The sequence below is a fragment of the Macrobrachium rosenbergii genome, chromosome 21 (assembly GCF_040412425.1).
Source record: "Macrobrachium rosenbergii isolate ZJJX-2024 chromosome 21, ASM4041242v1, whole genome shotgun sequence".
Classification (NCBI taxonomy): domain Eukaryota; kingdom Metazoa; phylum Arthropoda; class Malacostraca; order Decapoda; family Palaemonidae; genus Macrobrachium; species Macrobrachium rosenbergii.
Window position 1 is genome coordinate 9,583,069 of NC_089761.1, and position 10,000 is coordinate 9,593,068.

Genomic DNA, 10,000 nt, shown 5'->3' on the forward strand with positions numbered 1-10,000 from the left:
AAATCAACAAAACAAAGACTTAAGAGAGTTTTCATTTCATTAGCTTGCTGCATTAAATGCCTAACTATGAAAATCTGATCACTGCAACCCCGTCCCTTTCTAAAACAGGACTGTTCATCCCTCAGAGTACCACCAACCACTGGCTCCAACCAATTCAACAAAACTCTACTGAAAATTTTCAAGATTACAGGTGACAAAGTGATTCCCCTCCAATTACCACACCTACTCAGATATCTTTTCTTTGGAACTTTAATGACCACACCTTTCCTCCAACCTGATGGTATTATCCCTGTCGCCTATATCTCATTGAATAATATCTTCAAGGCAAATACTAATCTATCCGCCTCCACTTTAAGCATTTTCAGGAATAAACCATCCTCTCCTGTTGCCTTATAATTCTTTAACTGTTTTATTGCCTTACCTACTTCTTCTAGCCTGATCTCACCTTCATCAGTATTTAAATCTCCCTGAGCAGGCGGCATATCCTCTTCTGGGGGGATTGGTCTACTAAGAATTGTCTCAAAGTGCTCTTTCCAGCTATTTCTGATTTCAACATTTTTGGTCAATAACTTAGCCTACCTGCTTACCAGCACTGCCACTCTATCCTTTGACTCTGACCAACATTTTTATTCATTAGTTTTTCAGTTTCCACAACCTTTTCATTACCAGACCTTCTTTTGTCTCTTTTAGTCTTTTAAATTCTGAACCAAACTCAAGTTTTTAGCTATTGCTAATTCAAAATCCTCATCATTAACAAAATGCATCTCATTCCTCAGTTTTGCTTCAACTCTCTTTTTTATCATATTCCATGTTTCCTCAGACATCCACACCTTTTTCCTCAATCTGAGTCTCCTTCTGATCGTACAAACAGCAACCTCATGCAAAGCTTTATTCACATGCCATGACATCTCATCTACACTTCCTCCTCCCTCCTCCAATGTTTCCAACACCAAAAACCTGTTTCTGCATTCTGTTCTAAATTCCTCCTTTTCCTCTCCTCCCCTTCTAAGCATATCAATATCGTACCTATCAACAAAAGGTTTTCCCTTCTGACTTTTTAGTTAAATCTTATTTTTGCAACACTGAGTTTATGATCACTACCAATATCTGCTTCCCGATTAACACGAACATCAAGCAAAGAGCTTCTGTGCATTTTACTAACAGCAATATGAATCTGATTTTTATGTTTTCCACACAGTGACACACATGTCGTCTTGTGTATATTGTGATGTTGAAAAAGTGTGCGCCAATGACTAAGTCATTTGCTAGAAAGCAACTCCCAAACCTTACACCATTCTCACTCATCCTACCACCGACACCCATCTTACCCATACCAACCCCAAATCCCTCATTCGAGCAGCTCATTATTGCACTGAAGTTTCCAATACAAATCAAAACATCATGTATAGCAAATCTTCCTATTCCTTCCTGCAGCTTTCCATAAAACGCGTCTTTCCTTTCATCAGGTGCATCATTAGTGGGTGCAGAACAAACACAAACAGACTGATGTTACCATAATTTCACTTGACTCGCTCGTCCATATATATATATATATATATATATATATATATATATATATATATATATATATATATATATATATATATATATATATATATATATATATAATATATAATATATATAATATATATGCGTGTGTGTTTGTGTGTATGTGTGCATGTATTTATACATACATACATTCATATTACTAAAAACGCACCACAATCTACATTAACACAAGACAAGATCACAAAATTGCTTTCAGTCTAAATTTGCAATGCAGGAAGCATTTCAAGTGAAAAATTGCTAACGCTTGAAATCAAATGATTTGTTTTCACTGACAAAAACTGTTTAATAACTGACATAATACTGCACAGTGATACTATGAAATATATGTCAATATAACATTATGAAATCCTTTTACAATGGCATTCTATATAAAACGCTGAAGTCCCCCAATCCTTTTTTAGAGGTAATCAAATAGCGTAAAACATTTTGTAATGTAGGAGAGGATGAACAAAAAGAAAAATAATTGTGATGTAATCTTGAACCACTCCTTTATGTTCAGAGAAAAGGGAATGCATCTTTAATGTTCATTTCTGCAAAAGAATCCATCGTGATGATACCTATAATATTCACTACTTACAAACGTTTCGGCGATTTGAAATGTCATGTCAATGAATGTCTTTTCGCTATTCAAGTAAGATTCAGAGTCAAGTTCACTCAGCAACGATATAAGAGGAATTTAAGGTTGTCTAGGTAAGAGACATTGTGTGATGTGGTAGAGGCAAGGGATACTTCAGTCAGCTCATAAGATATGATGTGGAGGAAAGGGAAGGGAAAGAAAGAAAGGACAGGAATGGAAAAGAACAGTTACAGAGAAAAGAAGTTGATAAACTATTAGAACTGTTGTGATGTTGGGAAGGAACAGTTCAGAGACTCAGAGGAAAGGCAGCTAACAGAAGGAAAGATTTTTGTAGCGAGACAAAAATTAATCCTATATAGATTTAGATTTTATGTGTAATAATTACTGAAAGTAAGAATGTTAGATCTGGCTTTGGAATGAGTTAATATGTGCCAGATCGAGTTAGAATTGTGCCTCATATTGGTTGATGAAATGGCCAATAGTTCATCTGGGAGGACATTCAGGCACTGGCTCACTTATTTATAAATATTTCCACTGACTGGTTAGCGATAGTTTTCAGCGTCGGAGGACAAAAATCCATAATTTAAAGGCTGTGAGTGCAATTTACGAGATACAAGCACTCTTGACTGATGTATGGTACAGAGAGCATCCACCACATGTTCTAGAACTGTAATTGAATTGAAGAGCAAAGATTTTTAATGGATAGACCATAAAATTTGTAGATATACAATACTAAAGTGTTAGTGACTGGCAGGTTGTTTCTTAGTTTCTTTGCTTTCCGTCTGTTATAGTAGGGGAAGCCATATAATTTGTTTATGGTTTTTATGTCAAAATGTACAAACTTCCTTAAGTAATTTTATTCGGCTGTCATAAGTAGGATGGGAAGACCTTCTTGGTGAGCAATAATGGTCTCTAATAACCATGGCCTTTGATTTGGATCTTTCTCATGATGGCATTTCCATACGTATCAAGATAATTAAAATTTTTTTTATTTCTTTCCACAACCTGTTTTCAAATTTGTTCCAATTAAAGTTCACCTTGTTTTTTCATGCCAAGACTGTCTGCAGTTTTCTTGAGAGTTGGATACTCTTAGAAATGAGAATCGTCAACAAACAGATAGAAGTAAGTTTTGCAAGTTACTGTCAAAATCACTTACCATGATGATAAGGAAAACCTGAGTGTTGACTTTGTGGAATACTAAATATAGCCAGGTCTATTAGATGTGATCCATTAGCCGATATGTGAATTGTTTGATTTGAAGAGAAATTGCACTGCAGTGCTCTATTTCTTTCTTATTTTTCTCGAACCTCTGTTTCCAGGATATATGAGGATTTTCAGAGCCCGCCGACTGGAAGAATCAAGGAGTGACTTCTCATGCTTACAATAATCTTCGAATTTTCTATAAATTCCAAAGGTTAAGACTGTTTCCATGCTATTTTATTTACTAATCTAGATGTGTTCTATTTATTTTATCTATCAAATGCTTCGTTTAAACGACATAAAGAATTTTATTCGAACACATCCTTGACAAAAAATGAATAATTCTCACGTCCATATACTGTACATAGATTTATAAATATTATTGAATATGTTGAAGCAAAACGTTATCTTTACTCTTTTCACCACAGGACGAGCAACTAATGATCATTTTACTAATCCTGCCAAAGTCGTTATTCCCCCGCCCCCGCAAAACCTGTAAATACTCCATTTATCAAGGCTGACGTAACGTTGGTCAAAATGTATGGCATTTTCCTTTAATATCAGTGTTATCTTTCACTAATAAGACATTCAAATTTTATATCTGTATATTTTTATCATATTAAAAAATTGTGCGCACAGACATGATTACACTATTTGATATATTTTGAATAAGTTCTTCTGTTTATCTATATGTGTGAAACCGGGTTGAGGTAATTAAGGAGGAATTACATTAAACTGTAAAAGTTATAAAAAAATAAAACGACAACTTCTCTGTGCATTACTTCCTATTTAAAGCACAAGATAGTACAACTTTTAATTATACAAAAGTAGGTTTGAATAAAAGTTCACTTTTCATTTTCCATGGCAACTCAAAACAATCTAACATTCCAATGGATTTTTCCCTTTACACTTGAAGTCTCTCTCTCTCTCTCTCTCTCTCTCTCTCTCTCTCTCTCTCTCTCTCTCTCTCTCTCTCTGTATACATGTTTACGTGAAAAAATAGAGAATAGAAATAATTAGACTCTTCTGCCTCGTTATCCTGATGTACACAAAGTTATCAGTTTTATGCTTCCTATTCAGAAATATCATTTTCCTGTGTCCCGAAGCTTCTAGGTTTCTGGAGACTTCAATGAACGTAGTACATAGAAAAAAAATTTATATTCCTACCTTGAATGTCAAAAAGGAAATTAGTAGTTATTTTCATTTCAAGTCTGTACGGCTTACTTCCAAATACTAATCACCGATATCTGAAATCTCCCTCCACCAGGCAATGTTTCTGACCAAAGAAGTCCAGTGGGCGCACAAAGTACTAACGAGAGCCCCAAAGCAGAGACAGGAAGACGCGCTTCAGGTGTCATAAGTGTCAAATACCTGTCTTTTGAAGTCCCTATCGCCCTCTCTGAGTAATCTGTGCAAAACTGCTGATAAGTAATAATGCCTTTGAAAGTTTTCCTCTCATTATTGTTGGTGCTTTAAACGAAAGTCCAAGGGTTATATCTTTTATGCCTTTTTTTCAGATTTAAGAAATGATAATACATTGTTTTTTTCTTTCTTTCTTTCTTTAAACGGTGGGTCTGTCACAACCAACGTTTGTAATAACAAAGTATAAAATTAGGTTTGTGTTCTAGGGTTACCCCTAGAATACTAACGCCGGATCTGTTAAACCAAAAGGTATCCTGTTACGTGATCAGTGCATGGGTATAGGTACGAGCGGCTTGACCACCTCTGCGATCTAAGTTCTTACGTTTCTAAGGTTGGGGAACGCATTGTTGTTCCCCTGGCTCCTTCGGTTTTTTCCATAGGCCTATTTTGGGTATGAGGTACTTGATGTTTGTAACAACACATTCTTTTTAGAGTGGGTGTGAACGATTTGACGTTTGTGATAATGCTGCATATGCTCAAATGTGGACCATTTACTAACGTGGCTAAAAGACAAAAAGATGGCCGATGTATGTATTCCATCGACTGCTGAACGGTGCTGTCATAAGCTCATGGGCTATTTACAATGAAAATATCACCGGGATAGGTGACAACCAGTCGTCAGACAGTAAATATGCCGATAATGGCAAGGGCTCCCATCAGCCCATGGGCCAACCTGAGGGTAAATTCTCCACACCTTTTAAGGCCCCTTAAGACACTAATCACTGACATCTATAATCTCCCTCCACCAGGCAGTGTTGCAGACCCAAGGTGCACTGTAAGGAGTGCCCTCCACCCAAGTACAGGAAGACACACTTCAGGTACCATAGGTGTCAAGTACCTGTGTGCCAAAGCCATCATATATATATATATATATATATATATATATATATATATATATATATATATATATATATATATATATATATATATATATATATATATATATATATATATATATATATATATATATTATGATGCACTCCACAATGAAGATGAAGGACAAACCAGAGGAAAAGGAAATAGAGTTCTTAATTTGTCCCAACAGTTTGCCCATCAGGCATCTTCTTTATTGACTAATCAGTTTAAGAAAAACATATACCGGACATATGTTTACATCAAGACTTACATAAAACAAACAACCACAAATGGTTAACGATGCTTACAACTTTACAGGATAATATAAAATATAAATTGTCTAGTACATAGTTCCAATAGAAAAGGTTAACAGTCTAATGAGGCTAAACAGGTAATTAAGTGAATACCTAAGTCAATTTTAAACTGGTTATGTAGAAATAGCGGGTCTGTCCTGAATAAGCCTATACTGCCATTGAAGTTATACATATTATTTCTTTCTATATTATTGTTTTGAACAGGATTCTTTTGAGACCACAAATAAAAACATTCTTAGCATGTTTACTAATGGCGCTGTTTCTTTGATCAGTATATATATATATATATATATATATATATATATATATATATATATATATATATATATATATATAGAGAGAGAGAGAGAGAGAGAGAGAGAGAGAGAGAGAGAGAGAGAGAGACAGATATAGAGATAAATAGGTAGATCACTGGGATGATAATAATATTTAAAATATATCGTCACATGTGTGTCCATTTTTTACTTTGAAATAAATATACATTTTTTGCAGTCCCATCACAGTGAGATGTTGTCCCGGTAGATTGCGGTTACTCCAACTGGTAGTCCGTAGACATGGGTGTGCGTTCCATACCAAATGAAAAACTTCAATGATCTTATATCAGTTTGTCAAATGTTAATCTGAAGTACTTTAGTTAAAGTGTTCATTGTCAGTATTTTTTAAAGTTAACACTATATTATTAAGTTTACCTTTCAAATCATTTGTTAGGGCTGAATGAATGTCCGAATGTATTATCTTCAATGCTTTTTTTTAGATTCAATATATTATTATTATAACTATTTAAAAAAAAAAGTGGGTCTTTCACACCCAACGTCAGGGATAATAGCGTATAAAATGAAGTTTGTATTCTAGGGTTCAGAGAAATGTGGTTCATGAGAATGTTATGCAATTTTGTTTTTGGCAGAGTAGGGGGTGAAAAACATCACTGCAAAGACAGGAGGATACATGTATTTTGGAAAATAACAAATTTTAGCAAAAACGTCATTTGACTGAATTTAATTTTAAATAATGAAGTATGGGAGAACATCTTAAGAAATGATGTTCAAAAGTACCTCAAAGGTGTGATCCTGACTGGTTGCAACTATTCAGAAATCTTAAAAAGAACTGGTATATGGCAGCTAAGACTTACAATATACAAAGAAGGGTGAATCACCAAACAATCAAAATAATTATTAACCGTGTGATGTAGGAGGACATTCTGGACAGGTTATTGATGGACCACCTATTGATAGCTGAAGAGTAGCCTGTTTTCCTAAAAATTCTGCTTTTGATGGACTGCCAGATTTTATACCGAGATATTTTTCATAACAGAAAATTGGCGAGCAAGTGGTTTCGTTGTCTTTTAACCCATACAAACTGCATTGTTTCAGATCTGTACATTTTACGTTTCCTTCAAAATATGCATTTCCAAAATTCTTTTTTTTTATTGAATTGCCTTATATTACGTTTTGGCCTATTATTAGAATGTACAGGTTTTTCAGTGCCTGCCCAATTGAGAGGACTACTTTTCACGTACTTGAAATGTAAATGTTCCGTTATCCTATGCACCTTCAATGCTGTTCATTTCTCTTATATAAAGCATTTCCGGTTTAAACGATTTGGAATTAAATATACAATTTATCACATGATTAAAACTGGGTTGTCATCAGAGTACTTTGATTTTTTCAAGAGGTTTTTCATAAATGTTTGTTTATTGTATTATTGTGATTGAGTGACCTGAATAAAAAAAATGCACATATTGAGAAACATTCGTAAGTTTTCTACATACATTTGATTTAAACCCATTATTACTTATATCTGTACGGCAGTACAAAAACGGTAGGCTTCAGTCGTATTGCATATTCATAATGAATTTCATCGAGTGCACCAATTCATTTAATCTGCCAAAGAAATGTTTGCATTTCCGTTTCCCGTCCAAATATATATCAGGCCATACATAACGTGTGTTTGGTCGGGCAAATAAAATGTAAACATATTCCGCCACACAGGACAAAACTGAGCCTTTGCAAATGCTTCCATGATTTATAACATTTTGGGAACAAAAATCAAGTTGCATCGTTGCACTCAAGTTGCATCGTTACACTATTTTGCTTATTCCTGAAAAGTAATCAGACATGACTATTTTTTAGGCTTAAGGATATTATTATTATTATTATTATTATTATTATTATTATTATTATTATTATTATTATTATTATTATTATTATTATTATTATTATTCAAAAGATTAACTCACAGCCATTTGGAATAAGCCTACGGGGGCTATGGGTTTGAAATTCAAAGAATATGGTGTTCATTTGTATAAAATTACAGAAGGTTATAGGAACTACAGAGAGAAGACAGTTATTGAAAGAGAAAAAAGATAAATTGGTCAATTAATAAAGAAATAGGTAAAAATAGAGGATCAGGGATCAATTGTTAAAGCGAAAGTCATCTTTTACAATATAACTGATGAAAAATTAACAAACAACAGACCATCTATTAATTATCTAAGTCATAACTGCTAGTGTTAGGAAACAGAAACAAGCACACCACAAACCACTGTCTAAAATAGATAAATCTCTAGCAGAAGCAGACATCCACACCGGAGAACAGTATTCTTGTAAAGGAAGAACAAGTGACCTAAAACAGGTTGTGTTGGCATTTTTATCATTCCTTTAGATATGAGGCCTTGATGTATAATAGTTAACAAGTATGTGTGGACTTCTTCAGCACTTCATCTTTAGATGATCTTTTTCAAATGTTTTGTTTAACTGGTCTTCAGTTATACCCAGTATACCATTCACTAATCCCCTTCATGGACGATTGAGACTAGAGTCCCATCATTTTTGAGTGGAGATCTACTAATCAACAATGTTGTTTGTTTAACTGAAAAGTTCAGACCAACACCATATCGCTTTTGTACGCTAGAAATAACTTAAATATATCCATTTACCAGACCACTTCTGATTAACAGCGATTGAGACCCGAAGGATTAGATTTATTTTCGTGGCTAAGAACCAACTGGTTACCTAACGGGACCCACAACTGTTGAATAATCTGCGCATTATAACTGAAACAATCTTGTTTTCCTCTAATTCTTCATTGGCCGGTCGGAGAGTCGAACGCTGGGCCAGCTTTTGTACGAGAGCTAGAAAATAAAAAACTGCGGATCAAGAACGACAAACACCTAAGCAGTTTAAATTCGGTATTTATGGATTAAGTCACAGAGGCCGCTTTAGTAATTTCATTAAATAGTGAAATGACTTTAGATCAATGCGAAATTCATCGTTCCGAGGAAAAATTTGGTCTGCGACGTTACTCCTTGTATGTTCAGTAACCTAAAGTGGTGTTATGTCTATGTGGATATCTGAAAATCAATATCAAAGCTAATGAAGTATGAAGAAATTATTTGAGGGTATTTTTGAATGTGGCAATATATTTATAAATTTAGGAGAAATCTGTTGCGGATTTTTATTAGCATTTCGTCTTATCCATATACTTATAAAATCGACGGGATTTTAAGTGGATTAAAAATCACGCAGCATAAACACCTTCAGCTATAATCGGTAATACTTCTGTTTTAATACCTGACCAGCTGATTAAAAAAGATGTTTCTCCATACTTGAAAATAGGTTCTAAAATAGAGGAAAACTAATCTCTAGAATAACAGATCAGCGCAATAAAGAGCTATAAACTCTTTCTTAATAATAGCAAACTAACTTTTATAAAATAAAAATCTTGCTTTATGAGTAATTATCAAATCTCTGTTGATTAAAATGACTTAAACTATCAGAAATGCGAAATGTGATTCTCCAGAAACGACGAGCTAGTAACTATAAGATTATAAAGCGTCTTCTTAGAAAATAGACCTGAAGCAATAATTATGTCAAACCATGCCCATGACTTACCACAGACCATCAACGATAGTTGTATCAAATTGCAATTCCCTTCTGCTTGTCTGGTCGGCCTTGCAGTACAGTCTGCAAATCTCTTACACCCGCTCACCCACTCTCACCCAACACAAACACCATTTTAAGGGCTTTGAACGGCACTGGTGCCCCACTTGCCTTTCCAAACCAAC